Consider the following 19,400-nt stretch of genomic DNA (forward strand, 5'->3'; position numbering starts at 1 on the left):
CTTTTTCAACTGTAATCCTTGAATACATTTCATTTTGTAATTCAACTCATTTTATTTTCATATTTTTGTGCCATATATGTTGTCATGTTTTAGGAGTTTAGCACTCCAATGGCATACATGTCTACTCAGAAGTAATTCCTACTGAGTTCATTAGGGTTTTCTCCCAGGTAACCGGGTACAGGATTGCAGTCTTAAACTGCATTATGCTATCTGGGTGAGGGGGAAAAGCATTTTCTCCTAAATCTACTTGATTTTATTTTATTATGGGGAATTCTATCCTGCTTTGCAAACAATAAGAAATACAGTTAAAAAACATACAAAGAGTGGCGTGACATCAAAATATGTCATACTTGAAGTAGACACATGGAAATCAAAGGTGTGATGTGTTTGGATATTGTTCTCTATATTAAAATCAGCCATATTAAAGACAACAACATAAAAACAGCAGCAGGGATGGAGCAGGTTATATTAAAAGGCTTGAGAATTTAAAAGTTCTTTGCCTGACACTGAATTGACATCAAATGGGTTCCTGGTGAATGTCTCTGGAGAGGGAATTTCATTATCAGGCTGCCACTACTTAGCAGCAATGCCTTCCCAGCAACAGCAACATTGTGTTTGTGGGGATGGAGCTGGACAAGGCAGCAATGAGGTCGGGGAAGCTCTGGGTTGGCGGTTGCATTTAGCAGGTGCATGCTGCCACCAACCTGGATCTTCTCCAACCTTATCACCACCTCTCACCATCCCAGTGAACACAGCGGCACAGCTGCTGCCCTCCTCCCCTCATGCATCACTGCTGCCAGCACTGAGAATGCTGTCGCCCTGGAAGGCCCCCCCCCATCCTTCAGCGGGTACCTGGAGAAGATTCTGTGTTGGATGTATTAGTCATTAGTGTAGAGACAGGGACAATGGAGACACATGGTACCCTGATTCGAGGTATTGTTTGACTTATGAGCAAATGACAGAAAAGCAAAGGAGGGTCCTTCATATTTCTCTGATATATATTTTAATCTAGGAAGAGCTATGGCGTATATCTCACAACTGGTAATATACATGGTTAATAGAATATATATTTTTTTAAAATGGTAAGACTGGAGGCCAGAAATGTGATTCTTCCTTCTTTGATTCATTACATATTTCTGAACAACGCAAAGTAATTTCATTGAGTATGTCTGTTTGAAAGCTCAGTTTCATGAAGATAAATTTTGATGCTTGTAGGATTTCTGGTGATTATACTTCAGCAAAAGTAATTATCTGTTTCCTTAGTGACCTTCTTGATCGTTGGTTTTTTACTCCAGTGTAAATACATTCACATCATTTTATTGCTGAGTGTTAGTCATTATTTTACTGATAGGTAAAAGAAATAATGGCTAGGCTTTACTTCATTATACAAAACAAGTATAGAAGCAAGATGCCAAAATAGAGGCATGGAATAGTTCCTAAGCGCAAGCTTTCATTGAGAGTAATTATGTTACTTAAGAATTAAACAATCTTATAGGAAATTGGGTGTTCAGTGCAAAGAAACCTTGACAAGAAATCTTAATCCAAGAAATCAGTAAAATACTTCTTGGGATACGTTGTTTGGCATTCTTTTGGAAAAAAGAAATCAAATTACACAAGGACATGCATGTTCAAACTGTGTATGTTAAGAAGATAACAAGATTTTTTCCTCATAAGTGAATGTAAAGGAGCATATTAGGAAGATGGATGAAGTAGGTGCCTCTGAGCCTCCCTCCCCTTCTTTGCCTTTACCTGCCCCACACCTGATACCATATGTTGGCAGGTATAGGACGATAGACATGGAATGACCTAATAGGCTGGCCCACTTGGGCCCATGGGCCAGAGGTTTCCCACTGCTGCTTTACTATCTCCTTCACAGTTTTAAAAGCCTGTCAGTTGTTTCCCCAGACATCCATCTATCTATATCTTTTCAGTCTCTCGTTAGTTTGAAAGCAATTCTTTTTCAAAAGTTTCATTTCTGAAATAAATGCAGTGTGGATTTCATCCTGTTTTTTGCTGATAATCCACCAATATTTTCCCCCATAAGTAATTGAAGTTTAGCAGGTCAGATTTACATGACCCCGCCTTCCACTAATCTTCCTAATATCTCACCAGCAGCTATGTGTGCAACAGTATATTGTGGGCATTTTTATGAATGTATATTTTTCCTGAGAAAGTTGATAGTTCCCATGAACAAATGTTGAGGGATAAGTTATTTACATTCAGATTTTGTATCCCTTTATGTTGAAGGGGTGTTAACATCTAACAAATCAAAGCCTTCAGCAAAATAGACTAGTTGGGAGTTGTAGTCCATCAACATCTGGTGACCCATGGTTGAGGAACACTGAGTTAAAGCATGTTTTATAGTGACATTTGCTCATAGGGAGTAATGGTTATCCTTCATCTTTCTTCTGTGTGACAGCTATAACAAGCAAAACACTGGGGATAAAACATATAAACTTACAGAAAGAACTTTAAGTGCCACATTTTACAATGTGTTTTACAATATACTCAGGTAATTCAGGAAATAAATTAGTTTCTTATTGATACTTTATTTTATCAGTTCCCGAATATATGGCTCTTTTGAACAGCCTTTGAACATGTATCACTGTTTGGATTGTTTGTATATTGATGGATTCTCAGTAATAATCAGTCATCTGTTTTGGAATGGTAGCAAGTGCCAGCAGCTCATAGTTCACAATTTCCTCTAGCTATAGGAATATACTACAATTGAAGGATCAATTAGTGAGAATTAATGCTGGGTTCCTGAAAACACTTCACAAATGTGTAATTACCACTGAAATTAATGTGGTTTCCAAGAAAATGGGTGCAATCCACTGAGAATCTTTTGCTCATTAAAAGAGGATGCATTAAAGGGAAATTAGACAAATTAATGGAGGAGAGGTCTGTCAGTAGCTACTAATCATGATGGCTGTATGATATCAAAGCCTGCATACCTATGAATATCAGATAGCACAGAACAAAAAGGGGTTATTGCCTTCATGTCCTAACTTGGACTTGTCATAAGCTAGTGAGAAACAGGACTGCTCACGGGGACCAGACGGTTCGACCACATAACACCGATTCTGGCCCGCTTGCACTGGCTGCCTATTTGTTTCCGGTCCCGGTTCAAAGTGCTGGTTTTGACCTACAAAGCCTTACACGGCACAGGACCACAATACCTGTTGGAATTCCTTCCCTGTTACGAACCTGCCCGTACACTATGCTCATCATCAAAGACCCTCCTCCGAGTTCCTACTTATAGGGAAGCTCGGAGGGTGGCAACACGGAAAAAGGCTTTTTCTGTGGTGGCCCCTGAACTGTGGAACGATCTCCCAGAGGAGATACACCTGGCGCCAACGTTACTATCTTTCCGGCGCCAGGTTAAAACTTTTCTCTTCACCCAGGCTTTTTAACATGTTTGTATGCGCTGATATTGTTTTTAATTTTTTAACATTTTAAACTTTTAATGTGTTTATATTGCTACACATTTATTGTATTTTTGATGTTTCTTGTCTTGTGAACCGCCCAGAGAGCTTCGGCTATGGGGCGGTCTATAAGTTTAATGAAATAAATAAATAAATAAATAAATGCTGGACTTAGGCAAGGCTTTGGTCTAATCCAGCAGGGCTGTTACTATCATCTTGTTATGGATATACATTTCTTTCAGAGGCAGAAGATGTTCCTAGAGGATTCTTTCCAGCGTATTTCTAATGGAGATATGCGATAGATGGAGATTCAGTTGATGATGGTAACTCTAATTTGAGAGTCAGTGGTTTCACTGCGTGGTTGCAGTCACTTATATAAGGATCTGGTACAGTTTTGGGGTGCTCTGAGATCTGGCTTTGTTCCTGTAAGCTTAGGTGGCAGCTATGACTTACAAATGCTTTTTACCCACCGAGGTTGCTGTGATAACTGCAGCACTCCTGGAGTATCATCATCTCTAGGTGAATTATTTTGGTGGTTGTATTATGTGGGTTACATCCAATGCAGGTGCATGGGAATTCTGTTCCTTCTCCTCCCCCTGCGCATCCCCCAAATCTACCCTGGAGGGTTCCCCAACCCTCTGGAGCTAATTTTGAGGGAGGGGGCTGGAGGGGACAGGAGAGGAAGACCAAGATCCATTGTGCCCATGGACATCTGCTGCACCAGTGGCACTGTAGAGTTAGATATGCCTTGTGGGTTTTTTGCAATAATGAAATTTTTATGATATATTGTAATTACTTTGCATTTTGATGATGTATTTTAGTGTTTTGTTTTGGGGTTCTTAAGCTGTTTTATTTATGTACATTGTTGCTTCCTGAACTTCCCCCCCCCACACCACTTGAGAATTGCTGATGGTTTTATGGACCACTGAATGATTTTTGTCTGTTGTAGCAGTTGTAATGCAAATTAGATGCTGCATAATTTATTGCTGTTTTTATTTCTTGTATTTTATTATATTACAATGTGCATTCCATAGAATAAAAATTGTAATATATTAAAATAAAAGAAGAAATAAAAGCAGTAATGAAAAACAAATTAAAAACCAATATATACATTTAATGTGGACATGGAATGGGCTACCTGAATGAGTGGTCTGCGAGCCACAGGTTTGGGAATCCCTGGTTTAGAGTTAAGATGTTACTTAAAGTGTTAAATTGTTATTAATAGTAGTATTAGTAGTGTTTGGTTTTGAACGTTAAATTTGTATTGCATTTTTTATATTGATTCCTTTTCCTTGAGATTTGCAAACCACTTACAAACTTCTGTTTAAATATGAAGCAGTATATAAATTAATTAAATGCAAATGCATAAATACTACAATGGGTGTCATGGATGAGGGGAGGCAGTACTTATTTCAGTACTGGAGGAATCATAGAACTGAGCAGGAAGTTTAGCTATTTTTATATAGCTCATCAGCAGAATCATATTATGTCTTGTAGTACTTAAAAATGAACAGATTTCAGAGTTAGGATATATGCAAAATAAGCACACTAACTAACAACAGTAGTGATAGGTGATTAAGTTGGCCATGTTGAAATAATTATGGGTTTTATTCCTTATCTCTCTCTTATTAAGGATCAGCATGTTTATTTTGGGTATGTTCTAGCTCTATTGAATTATCAGCCACCATGAGTACTTTTTGCATTTCATTTCTCTCTGACCTCACTGCTTATAATCCCCCCCCCTCATGTGTATATATACCTGCAATTCAGGATTATAGTTCATACATCTGATAAAAAGCTTATTCCATAATAAAATAATAGCTTATGACAAAATAAAATTTGTTAGTCTTTAAGGTGCCACTAGACTGTTCACCTGTTGCAGTAAGAACAACCATGGCTGCTAGTCTGGAAATCATTATCACATTGAGTATTGCAGGATTTAGTTATGAGTAATTGTGGATAAGATTGCACTGTAAGATTCATATACTTAAAAAAGGATATGGAATAGATTTCTTGTGATATTACATTTATAATGTCAGGAAGTTCTCAAGACATAACTCTTTTGCAGAATAGTTTACTTTTTGAAAAACCATATCTTGACAATTGTGAAAGGAAACAGATGACTGGGGAAAATGCTGTCTGTAACCTGACAATTTTTATTTTAGTCCTGAACGTTTTAATTAGAAACTCTGTGAGTGTTTGAACTTGCTGGCACATGAAGATTTACTGTAACAGGTGTTTTTGTCTTTTTTTTCTTAGTATGAGGCAAATAATGTTAGATTTTCTGAGCTTCCTAATGGATGGAAATGTTTCCATTTGAGCAACCCTATTTACAAGAAACCTGTCCATAACCATGCCTGCCATTGGTACTGATGCCACAGTTACAACATTATGCATTAACTGCAGGGATGTAGCTTCACAAAGACCCTGCTGCACTCCTTCATGGCTGGAATAATGCATGGTTATGTCATCTTACAAATACATAGCAGTGGAGACTAATGCACAGCCATAGGATTTTTCACACAAAGTGTTGGATCACCTTCCAAAATCAGTATATGTGCATGGTATGAGATGCCATCCATCAACTTGAACCTAGACTCTTTATTGGGAATTGGATGTGCAGCACCCAATACAAAATCATCAGAGTTTGGATATAAATGTGCATTGTGGATATCTGATACCTACATTCCCAATGGAATGCACCTTCAATCTGTCCTGTGGCGCATTGAGAAATGTGCCTTCCAGTTCTCTATTGGGAGCAATTGTTCATGAATTTTTCCTGTATGTTACTAGCATTATGCAACACATTGTTGAATATGATGACCTCTACTGGGTCTAGTTTTAAAGTCTAAAATGTTGAGCTTCCTTGGAACTAGATCAAGCTACTATCTGACTGCAGTAAAAGCAAACAAAACGAGAATCTGTTGTTGAGAGCTAATCCCTAGACGATTTGGGGGTTTTTCAACAAGGTGGCTTATACATTTTTAATACAAAATGAACAATTATGGTGCTAATGAGTCTGGTTTCACTGAAATAAATCTGAGCCTTTCATTTACTTCAGAATAAGTTGCTGTTTTTTTTTCTGTATATAGAACAAAGCCAAGATGGTGGGAGGGATTTTGTATAACCCTGCTGCTAGTCCCATGGGCTTGATAGGGTTTTTCAAAAGATGGAACTGTATATATTAACCTAATTAACTTATTTTAATATGAGACACTGGATTATCTCAAGTTCTGCCTCAATTCAAGCCTTAGCTGGCAGTTCACACAAAGAAAAGACTGTAAACACTTCCCATATAACTGCTATTTATTCATCCTTGGCTTTTTAAAATCTTTTTCTAGTTCCTTTATAAATAAGATTAACATTTTCCCTAGGAGCAAGTAGGCCTCTGTTTGGCCTCATTAAATATACCTTTTGGCCTTTGCTCCCCTGTGGTGATGAGAAGCTGTTTGAAAGTTTTTGATGGTGATTTCTGTAAAGGAGAAGGGAAATGTAATTATTATCTACATTTTGTGGAAGCAGCCTGCTGGCAGTTACACTTTCAGGAGTGAGCGGAGATGCATGGAACTTATATGAATTGTGGGCTTGAGGAGCATAGCTGTTTTAAAATGAATGAATTCTAATAAATCTTTAAGATTGAAGACAATAGATTGAAAAGCTGCAGCAAATAATGACCTAGCACACAAGTGATGAACGAATATAGTTTCATTGGACATAGGATTTTAAATACCACTGCAAGTCATATTGTAGCAATTCTGAACTTGTGAACAGCACCCTTTTTTCAATAGCATTTAAGGTTGCTAAGTTTGACTTTTCCAAATCTGGGCAACCCATTTTGCATATTATGCAAAGTGTTTGCTTATTTATTTTTTTATTTATTTATTTGATTTCTTGGCCGCTTGTAACCTGCCATGGCATCATAGTGTTAAAACAATGTAAACTTCAATATTTAAAACAATTTTAAACACATTGCAATCACATTTCTCAGGTGTCAAAGGCCAGAGCAAAATGGTGCGTCTTCAGCATCCCACAGAAACTATACAGTGAAGGTGCCAGTTGCACCCCTATGGGGGGTGGGAGTGGGGGAGGGAATTCCACATCCCAGGAGCTGCCACAAATAATGCCCTCACCTCAACTTCTGAGTATGTGGTGAAACTACTGTAGCCTTACCAAATCAGGCATGTTAATTGTTGAACTGTTTACAAGTTGTTGTCTATCTATCCCAATAACTACCTCAAAGAAGTTGGGGAAGGTTCCGAGGAAGCATCTTGCTACCTACTCATTTGCTCATATGCTTTCCACTTAAACAACAGCAAATTTTATCAGGGAGAGATGTAGCAAGCTGCTTTGTCCCGAGTCTGTTAATTCAGTAGTACATTACATCTGTTCAGCTAATGTGCATCTAGAAGTTTCAGGTGGGGTGTGTTATTTTTTCTCCAGGATACACCCAACATCTTGGATACTGAAAAACAACAACCCACTCTCCTTTAGGTTGAGCTCTGTAATTGTTCTTTAACGTAAATGGAAAACCATCATAGCCAGCTACAGTGGAATCCTGTACCTGCCTGCTCTGAAGTAAGCCTCATTTAGTGGGCATAAGGGTTGGAGCCTTAGACTGCTGACCTGTGCATATCTTCCTGAGAATACTTCCCACTGATTTTTTCTCAATAGAGTTTAATTGGTTTTCATGAGACTCGTGTGCAAATGAAGAGTGGATAGGTTCAAATCTTTCCTTTGCCATGAACTTAGTATTTCATTAGATGGTTCTTGGCAAGTTGGATTTGGGCTAGGAGTGGATCTGAAGGAGCAATTTAAGTAAGTTGATCTTTGCTGAAACCTTTAGGAGATTTGTTGGCTGGAAATCCAACTCAGCCTCAGCCCTATCTCTAACCAGCAATGTTGACAGAGTGGACTGTCTTCACAGTGGAAGATATAGGGCAGATCCCTGAACCTGAACTAGCATTTGCAGGAAGGGATTCTGAGGAACTGAGACAAATAGTGGTAACAAGAGAAAAGTTCAGGTTTAATGGACAATATAAAAACTGACAAATCACTGGGCCCGGATGGCATCCACCCGAGAGTTCTCAAAGAACTCAAATGTGAAATTGCTGATCTGCTAACTAAAATATGTAACTTGTCCCTCGGGTCCTCCTCTGTGCCTGAGGACTGGAAAGTGGCAAATGTAACACCAATATTCAAAAAGGGATCCAGAGAGGATCCCGGAAATTACAGGCCAGTTAGCTTAACTTCTGTCCCTGGAAAACTGGTAGAAAGTATGATTAAAGCTAGATGAACTAAGCACATAGAAGAACAAGCCTTGCTGAAGCAGAGCCAGCATGGCTTCTGCAAGGGAAAGTCCTGTCTCAGTAACCTATTAGAATTCTTTGAGAGTGTCAACAAGCATATAGATAGAGGTGATCCAGTGGACATAGTGTACTTAGACTTTCAAAAAGCGTTTGACAAGGTACCTCACCAAAGACTTCTGAGGAAGCTTAGCAGTCATGGAATAAGAGGAGAGGTCCTCTTGTGGATAAGGAATTGGTTAAGAAGCAGAAAGCAGAGAGTAGGAATAAACGGACAGTTCTCCCAATGGAGGGCTGTAGAAAGTGGAGTCCCTCAAGGATCGGTATTGGGACCTGTACTTTTCAACTTGTTCATTAATGACCTAGAATTAGGAGTGAGCAGTGAAGTGGTCAAGTTTGCTGACGACACTAAATTGTTCAGGGTTGTTAAAACAAAAAGGGATTGCCAAGAGCTCCAAAAAGACCTCTCCAAACTGAGTGAATGGGCGGAAAAATGGCAAATGCAATTCAATATAAACAAGTATAAAATTATGCATATTGGAGCAAAAAACCTGAATTTCACATACACACTCATGGGGTCTGAACTGGCGGTGACCGACCAGGAGAGAGACCTCGGGGTTGTAGTGGACAGCACGATGAAAATGTCGACCCAGTGTGCGGCAGCTGTGAAAAAGGCAAATTCCATGCTAGCGATAATTAGGAAAGGTATTGAAAATAAAACAGCCGATATCATAATGCCGTTGTATAAATCTATGGTGCGGCCGCATTTGGAATACTGTGTACAGTTCTGGTCACCTCATCTCAAAAAGGATATTATAGAGTTGGAAAAGGTTCAGAAGAGGGCAACCGGAATGATCAAGGGGATGGAGTGACTCCCTTACGAGGAAAGCTTGCAGCATTTGGGGCTTTTTAGTTTAGAGAAAAGGCGGGTTAGAGGAGACATGATAGAAGTGTATAAAATTATGCATGGCATTGAGAAAGTGGATAGAGAAAAGTTCTTCTCCCTCTCTCACAATACGAGAACTCGTGGACATTCAAAGAAGCTGAATGTTGGAAGATTCAGGACAGACAAAAGGAAGTACTTCTTTACTCAGCGCATAGTTAAACTATGGAATTTGCTCCCACAAGATGCAGTAATGGCCACCAGCTTGGATGGCTTTAAAAGAAGGACAGGGCTATCAATGGCTACTAGCCATGATGGCTGTGCTCTGCCTCCCTAGTCAGAGGCAGCATGCTTCTGAAAACCAGTTGCCGGAAGCCTCAGGAGGGGAGAGTGTTCTTGCACTTGGGTCCTGCTTGCGGGCTTCCCCCAGGCACCTGGTTGGCCACTGTGAGAACAGGATGCTGGACTAGATGGGCCACTCGCCTGATCCAGCTCTTCTTATGTTCTTATGTTCTTATGATTGCAGTGCAGGGCTGTCATAAACCTCCATTTGTCACCCACAGCCACCCTTCCCCAACCTGCAGTATAGAAATAATGGGTTATAATGGCACTCCCCCTTAAAAAATACTACTTTTCTGTCGGCGAAGCAGACAGTGTTATACAGCAACAGGTATGCTACATCTCTGGATTTCTCCATTTTTTTCCTATGGGTAACCCTCAATTCCTCTTTGGGGAAAGGGAAAGGAGGGTTGATCAAGAAGCAGCAAGATCCATCTCTAGACAGTTGATTTGTCATTTTAGTCTTCGTTTATGGATCAATCATAGTTGTGACTTCCCTCATTGACTGCAGCAACAGGAGGTGGGAGCAGACTGATGCTTCCTAGTAAATGTCTGGGCAAAATATTGTGCATACATCTTTCCTTTGTAGATTCAGGAATACAAAACCAGAGATTTGCTTCTTTTTTTTCTTTAAAGAAAGGTTGGAATCTAGGCCAGTTTATTGATCTGGCACTGGGTGGCATGGCCAGAATTAGGATAAAACCTGCCAGCCAGACTATATGGTAGTTCTACTATAGAATTTAGAGTAACCTGTTCCAGATCAATTAACTATGAAATAGTTTCCATATCATCATTCTCCCTGTGTAATGCTAGAGAAATCACATTTCCAGCATAATCCCTATTTATGTGGAAGACAGATTTCAGTCCAAAAGAAAGTTTGCCAGCCTTCTTTGCAAGTCTTTTAAATTCATTTTTGTCACCTTATATCAGAACCTAAAAGTACATACTATCTTTGATCCTAACCATACCTACAAAGAAGCAAGTGGCATTGAAATCAACAGCTGAGGATCTTTAAGAGCAGGATGCCAGGCCCTTAACATATTTAATATTTTCAAAGGCCTAGACTACAGTGTTATAGTAATATCAGAATAAATCTGATAATGAAATCCTTTTCTAGTAAACATCTTTTCTACTAAAAGGTATTCCTTTCAGCACTGAATGCTTACTGTGATATTATTACTGCATCGGGCCATTAAATCTGATAAGACAATAATTATGTATTATGGAAAACAAGTTCATTTCCATATAGTGTATGTAATTACACTGTTATCAGATGCTATATTTTAAACATGCCATATAAACTCAATATAGAGCCTACTTGAGTAATTCTAGGTGACTGGTAATAGACTACTAAGAAATAATATCATTGTGGAAAACACAACCTCCCACTTCGGTGCAGCAGATATCTACCTTGGCTTAAAAGAAGAAGAATTGGGACACATGTTAGCATAAACATGTACCTTGTCCCTCAGTGTCCTAGGGCCTTTCCGCACTTACGATTTTGAGTGGTATAGTTGCTGACTGTTTCATCCAGTGTTTTTAAGAGCAAATTTGTAGGTGCCATTCATTTGGGTTTGTTCTGTATCCGCTAGCCACTGCTTTTGGTAATCTGTGGGGGGGGTTGCTTGGAATATTTTGAAGGAATTATTGATATTTTAAAAGAATTATTGATATTTAAAAAGAAAATATCGATAAATTATCATTCTTCTATTGCCATAAGTCGCAGTCGACTTGGAGGCACATAACAACAAATCATTCTTACAATCAATATTTTAGAGGTCTTAAAAAAACATTTTAGAGATGTTTTTTAAAAAGTCTGTTTTCAAAAATAGCTGTGAAAACTTGCTACTTTAAAATCTGATCCTCAGTTATTGAGAACAAGCAAATTAATGGAAAATTCAGTACCAAATCCGAATTGGGCAGAATTGTAGCACATAGCCCTGTCACAGTTTTTTTTAAATATAATGCCTAGTATTCTGGAATTCTAATATAGGTATAGGAGATTAGAAGAAGTTAGATGAGAGAAACTATAAACCTCACGGCCATTAAGGCTCATCTATGACTCTTCACTATTTGCCATATCTCTCCTCTGAACTAAGCACACAGAGTAACAGCTTGCATTAGTCAGAGGGAAGTGGCATGAAACAGACATCTTCAAATGCACAACCACTAACATTCACCCTTTCCACACAGAAGCTGGGACAATGCTTGTACACATAAAAATATTAAAGATCCATCGTGGATCTTTTACAAGTGTGCTATTATACATGTGCAAAGTGTGGCTGTTTTCTCACCAAATTCTGTTTTCACACAATTAAAAAAATATATTATTATGTTCTGAATTGTTTTTATTATATTGGTTTGTTCTTGCTATGGAAGCCGCTTTGAGGCATACACATATACTAAATAAAACAAACAATTCTTTTCACATATGTGGACAGGGGAAAAGTTTCCATGTATGAGGGCCAAGTATGGTTTTCGGACAAAATTGACACCATCCATGCCTCTTATTAGAAATTATATATATATTATAAAGCCACAAGAGTGGCTGTATACTATAGCCAGTGTGGATTTTTCACATTCTGCAATGTTAAATTGAAAATACTCCCCATGCCATTCTGAAGCTTCCCATAAGCTCATTACAAAACAAAATCTTACAAAACGTATAGTCCTGAACTCGGAAACGCTTGCTTAACAACACTCTCAATTTTTATGGTGATACACAAAACAGTCAGAGAGAATAGAGAGTTCAAAGTGTAAAAGGAGGGAAAAAACCAGATCCCTTTTTTACTGTTTCCCCTGAGAGTTCTCATAATCTGTTGAAATTCATTAAAAATCAGCCATGTTCACAGAGTACCTGTAATCCTATTATTGACCTTACCCCATACTCTGGCCTTCATCGTCTGCAATTTAAAAGTTTAAAAAATGCCTGGCTGATTTTTAATTAATTTAAGAAATTTTGGCTTGAACCTAATGCCTGCTCCCATCCCCCTCCTCCCCTCTGCGGTTTCTTCCCTCCCTCTTCCTCCCCTCTCCCCTATGGTCAGTTTCACCTATGCTAAGCATGATTGCAGGGAAGTAAATCCCACTGAACTCAATAAGCATGCAAATGGTCAATCCATTCTCAGCAAACTTGCACGGGATCCCATTTCTTACCTCCCCATTTAAAAAGCAGAGAAATTCACTAATAGGCAAAAAGCCTCGCAGTTTAAGAACGCGCATGTCTTCTTTCTATTAATTGGGCTGATTGCAGGTGTTGTCACCACTCACCATATGCTCAGAGGCACATGTTACCAAATTTTTCCAGGCGACACAGGAAGTGGATTGGACTGTGAAAGACCAACCCAAATGGTGTTTGAATTTTGCCAAATTTGTAGGGCTGTCCAATATCTCAGAGAGGAGGTCAGGTCTCCTGTTCCCCTGGTGCATTCACTATAGCTGCCCAATTTCCCTGCTTTTTAAAGTTTGATAGAAATGTCTGTTGGCTATGGGTACGTTCTTAAACCGCAAGGTTTTTTGCCTATTAGTGAATATATTTGTGTGTGTGAATATATATATATATATATATTCACACTGATAAGGACCACGAAGAAGCATTCACTGAGTGTATTTGAGCACACTCAGTGAATGCTTCTTCGTGGTCCTTATCAGTGTGAATAGTTTTGCTGGAGAAGAATATTTTAGACCCATTTATGAAAGTAAAAATTATCATTTTTTTCACAGATATATTATGGTTTTATGCTGTATGAAATTCCTATACAATAATATGGTCTGTTCTCATGATTTTGTTTACAGCCCCTGGTGAAGGCCAAACCACAGAGTGGCCGAAATGCATTGGGCTTTTGTCATAATAAATATATTTTTTCAAGCATTTTGGGTCCCCCCCTTTTTCTTTTTTTCTTTTTGCTTTTGGATGCTTGCCACCTTTTGCTGTTGGATTTCTCTGGCCAAGCCAGGGTTGCAGCGACGGTTCAGCTGGTTGAGCTGGAGATTTGCAGATCCTAACTCTCTCATCTGGGTGGATCTTGGGTTTGAATTGCTCCTTATCACAATACACCCTGTCCCACCCCAGATTCCCCATTTGTCACACTATCTTTGCTAAAAACCTAGAGTGCATCAATTTTCTAATTGAAACTCTTGCCCATGCATGCTTTATGAGCCTTCATCTACTTCTGGTTACATTGTTAGTTCCTTTTTTTTTTTAGCTTTTGAATTTCATGATTCAATATCCTCAACCTTGAGTCCCCTTGATTAATCAGCAAATTATATATTACCTATATAAATATAAGCATATGTGAATTATTATTCTAGTCTTACACTTGGTCAGTAATAACTTTGTGCTAATGTTTAGCTGATGATGTTCTTCAAATTTCCTCTGATGCTGTGACTGCAATTGGCTCTAGTCTAGAAGCACACCAGAAGATATGCAAGTTGTCTGCTATTTTCATGCAAACATAATTGAATGCATGTTAATTACATCATATATTAATAAATTCATAATACATTTCATAACTTGTACACTGGGGATCCAGTGTCATGTAGTAATTAGAATAGTGGTGCTCAAACTTTCTGAGGGAACCTGTCACTTTAAACAAAACTTCAGTGGAACCTTTGCAGTAAAATCTTTAAAACTATTTGGGGGTTGGGGGTGGAGAGAGGGAGTTGATTATTGGGAGAGCAAGCAAATGAGAGCCAGCCAGAGCAGCCACTTTTAAAATGAGCAACCATGAGACTTTGAAAAACTTTGCTGTTACTCTCCTGATCTTCTCTGATGGGAGAAGCCTTTGTTTGGTTTATCATCCTTAAGTCTTTAGCTTTTATCGGAGAGAGTTTTTATCGCTTAGTCAGAGGTAAAGGAGCAGCTCAGGCTGCAGCTCAGTAGAAGGTGCTAAGAGAGGGATGAGAGATCCTCATGACAAATGCTTGAACAGCACGTAAGACAGCAGAGAGGGGTGGTAGCACTGGATTGGCTCCACTGCTGTGCCCGCACCAAGCTCCCCACTGCCTGCCCCTCTTCCTATTGGTAATTGGCAGCAACACACATCATTGGGAAGCCAGGCTAGCAATGCCACCCTGCCCGTGCTGCCCCACTGGCCACTACTGAAATGTAACCCTTGGAAAGGATGGTAATGAAAAGAAAGAAGGGAAAAGATTCCCAAGACAGTTGCTTGAGTAGTGCATTTAATCTTCATGGCTGCAGCTCAATGGAAACTTTTTTCTTTGTGGAACCTCTTGGATTGCTTTGAGGAATATCAGGGTTCCATGGAACATGGTTTGAGAAATGCTGGGTTAGGGTGCTGGACTAGGACTGGGGAGATCCAGGTACCATAACACTCACTGAGGTGACCTTGGACCAGTCACCATCTTGCAGCCTAACATACCTCACAGGGTGGTTATGAGGATAAGTTGTGCAGGAAGGACCACATCTGCTGCCTTGCGTTCATTCGAGAAAAGGTGGGATTTAAATGACTTGTAATAGTAGTAGTAGTAATTTATTATTGCTTTTAGCCATAGGCCATCGCAAAATACAGCAATTATAAAACATCAACAGATAAACACAGCTAAAACCATTTACAAAAATTAAAAGCTTTAAAATCTTGGATATAAATCATACGCAGCTTCCTAGCGGCCAACGCAAAGTTGGCCATGGAGACCGTCACCTGTTTAACATTATTGCTCAATAACTCCACTACCAGCTCCTGGGGGCATTTGCCTGGCGAAAGATGGAAGAGAGGGGCCAGGAATTTCTGTCTGGGGTTGTCATACAGCGGACAGTGCAACAAATAATGGGCAATGTCTTCTACAGAGTTACATCCAAAGATACAACTCCGTTTCTCTAGTGGGATTCCTAGATATCTCCCATCTAAATAGGCGGAAGGCATCTGTTGGAATCAAAGTTCCGAGAAGGCTCTACGTAATGGAGCGTGTGTTAAGACCTCTAGGTACTGTGACTTAACATGATTAAGTTTGAATTGGGGGTACCGTGGGGAAAAGGAAGCTATTAAGATAGACACCCGGTCTCGGGCTGCGTCCTGGTTGAAAATCCAACCCCTAAGGGCACGCGGACTAAGAGTCAAAAACTCCCCCAAGGGGAGATTGTACCACTGTAGCATTTTTTGGTAGTGAGAGGCCCATCCCCTATCTTTCAATTGCTCCTCCCAGCACTGTTTGGTAAGGGAAGAGTCGGGAGTCCCATGTAATCTGTGCCAGTATCTGAAGAAAGCCAAATATATTCTGGCTGCCAGTGAGGGTAGGCCGAGCTCCGCTCTGAGGTGCACAGCAGGGGTTCCTGCGGGGAGCCCTAAGGTCTGTCTCAGCAACTTGTTTTGCAGGATTTCTATCTCCCGCTTTACAAGTTCCCCCCAGAGTTCCGCTCCATATAATATGGAGGCTAAAATTTTTGCAACGAAGACCTTGATCATTGGGCTGACCAGTTGGCCCCCTCTGACGTAAAAAAACCTCCTGAGTTGTGCTGAGGATCTGGCACCAACAAATTTAATTGACCTTAGGTGGGACTTCCAAGAAAGGTTCTCGGTGAAACAAATGCCCAGATATTTAAATAGGCGAACCTGTTCGAGGGGGTGTCCATTAAGGACCCAGTTTGCAATTGTCCTCTTCTTACCAAAGGTCATAATCTTAGTTTTGGTGTAATTGTCAGGCGGTGCTCTGAACAATAGGTGCCAAACCGGGTTAACATTCTTTTAAGGCCGATTTTATTTAGAGATAACAAAGCCAGATCATCAGCGTAGAGCAGGAGGGAGATCTTGCGGTTGCCGATGGAAGGGGGGAAAAAAGAGGGAGAGGTCATTGCAGGAACGATGTCGTTTATGAAAAAAATAAATAAAAAAGGGGCCAAAATGCAACCCTGCTTCACTCCTCTTTTGATCTGAATCGCTCGAGAGAGAGTACCCTGCAGGCCCAGATGCACCTGCAAGGAATTGGCTTGATGGAGAGACCGAATAAGATGAAGCAGTCTCTTATCAATATTGGTCTGGGCCATTTTTTGCCATAATAACTCCCTATCTATAAGATCGAATGCGGAAGTGAGGTCTACGAAAGCTACATACAGGGATTTGTTTGGGCCCCTGATGGATTTGCAAATTACGTGCTGCAAAACAAATGCCTGATCGATGGTGCTCCTGTTCATGTGTGTGCGTTGTTGCGTGAAACAGCATACGTTACGTTGGAGTTAAGTTGCTCAAAAAACTTCTCAGATGCATTAGATCAGGTTAAGAGTCTTTTATTAAGACATTATGGCTTAAGGCTTTAAGATCCCCCCCTCTAGGAGAGAAGTTCTCAGTTCAAAGACATTACACAGAAGACTCAGCTCAACACAGATAACTGCTAGAACTCTCCCAGTCTATCTTGATGCTGCCATGACAACGGCCTTGGCTATCCGTTCCCAGACTGGGCAAAGACATAACTTCTCTTAGCTACAGATTTCCACACTTTCAGACTTGATGGAAAAAACACTCAGTGACAGTGTGGTTCAATGGTCAACAGCTCCTACCTTTCCTGAATCCCGCTTGGTCCTCTTAAAAGATGGAATTATTAGCTTCCCAGGCGAGGAGCTTATTTAATAAATATCGTCTGTATAATTTGGAGGTGACATCCAGAAGGCTGATACGTCTGTAATTCCTCGGGTCTGAGGCCTCTCCCTTCTTGAATATAGGGACAACTATGCTGGAGCGCCAACTGGAGGGGATAACGCCAGTCGCATTAATATAGGTAAACAGAGACACCAATACTGGTGCCCACCAGTTGGCGTCTGATAAAAATGCCTCAGGGGGAATCATATCCTCGCCTGGGGCCTTGCCAGGGCGGAGCTGGGAAATTAAATCCAAAATTTCGGAGTTGGTGACAGGTGGCCAAGATGGCAGGGTGGAAATATTCCCTGGAGCTACAAAGGGTGAACTTATGTTGCCTCCAAAGATGCTGGGAAAGTGGGAAACCCATGTTTCCGACGGAATCGGTGGGGCTACCCGGTAATTGGAACATGTAAGTCCAGCTTGTATCAATTCCCAAAATTTAGGTTCATTCCTTTCACTCAGTGCAAGGGCCAGGGCTTTCCAGTTGTCGGCATGAAAGGCCCTTTCCCCCCCCTAATTAGAGATTTATATTCTCTCCGACAACATTGGAAAAGAGATATGGAGCCAATACAGGCTGGCACTCTAGATAGATGGCAAAGTTCCCTTTTCTTGGCTCTACATTCAGTATCATACCAGGATCGGGGTCTACACGGCGTTTTACTAACTAAATTTGAGGTGACAAGAGGTCTTATTTCACTGATTATGTCCTGGTAGATCTGGAAAATGTGCCCTGGGGATTCGGCTGCCATAGAACGGAGATGGAGAAATTTATCCGACTGCAGCATCCGGTCCAAATTAGTACCTATTTCCTGGGACCATTTAAGACGTCTAACCCCTTGTAGATGTCCGGGCATATGGAGGCCTGATTTTACGGTGGAGTGGAAGTTTTGAGTATGAAGTTTAAGTTTTAACGGGAAGTGATCACTTTCTATCCTGTTCTCTAAGGTCATGCTTTGGATGAGGGGGATGATGGTAGGTGTTCCAATGATATAATCGATGACACTAGCTCCCTTCCCAGAGACGTACGTGAAGGAGCCCTTAGACTGGTCGAGATAAGAGCCGTTAAGACAGACTAGGTAGAATTTGAAAATCAACGAAAAAAGGGCATGTCCATATTTGTTAATTACTTGGTCATGGGAAAGTCGGGGGAGGCTAATAAATTCACCATGATCGAGCCATAGATTTTTTTCCAGGGGAAAACTAGATCCCATTCTGGCGTTGAAATTGCCACAAAAGAAGAGCAGGTGGCAACTGTAATTAACTAGAAGATTTTCCACGAAGGCCTCTATCTCAGACCAATATTCTAAATCCACTTTGGGAGAATAAGGCGGTATATAAATATTGATGCAGATTAGAGGGGGCACCATAGGACCCTGTACTATCAGTGCCTGACAAGTACTTGGCATGGGACCACAAACCTTGGAGACCTGCACTTCCAATGTCGCGGAAATCAGGGTGGCAAGACCACCACTGCCACGGCCGCGACTGGTAGTTTTCACGGCTGGCTGCTCCCAGGCCCTGAAGCCCTCCAGCAAGATGGAATTAGATTCCAGGAGCCAGGTCTCCTAGAGACATACAATGTCAAAGGACTGGAGATAAGATATATATTCTTGGTCCCCCAGCTTGTTGTACAATCCTGCGATATTCTACGATAATAGATTTAAAAAATTTGACTGACAGGGATTATCATCCGAGGGATCCTCCCTTGGGGGGGTGAGGACACTGCTGTGGGCATATCTCAGGGTGTCTTGATGGACAGCTAACCCGAAGAGGCGGGAGGTTTGAAGTTAGTCAGCTGTTGCTTCTGCCTTGTAAAAGTAATCACTGGGTTGGCCAAGCAGGGGTGAGTATCAGGGGGAGA

General features: G+C 40.5%; 1 protein-coding gene across 1 annotated transcript in view; it reads left to right on the forward strand.

The window, feature by feature from the left end:
- Nucleotides 1-19,400, forward strand: part of LOC133364552 (collagen alpha-1(XXV) chain-like) — a 244,550-nt gene that overhangs the window by 24,256 nt on the left and 200,894 nt on the right. The gene's annotated exons all lie outside the window — the stretch shown is intronic.

The sequence above is a fragment of the Rhineura floridana genome, chromosome 9 (genome assembly GCF_030035675.1).
Source record: "Rhineura floridana isolate rRhiFlo1 chromosome 9, rRhiFlo1.hap2, whole genome shotgun sequence".
NCBI lineage: Eukaryota > Metazoa > Chordata > Lepidosauria > Squamata > Rhineuridae > Rhineura > Rhineura floridana.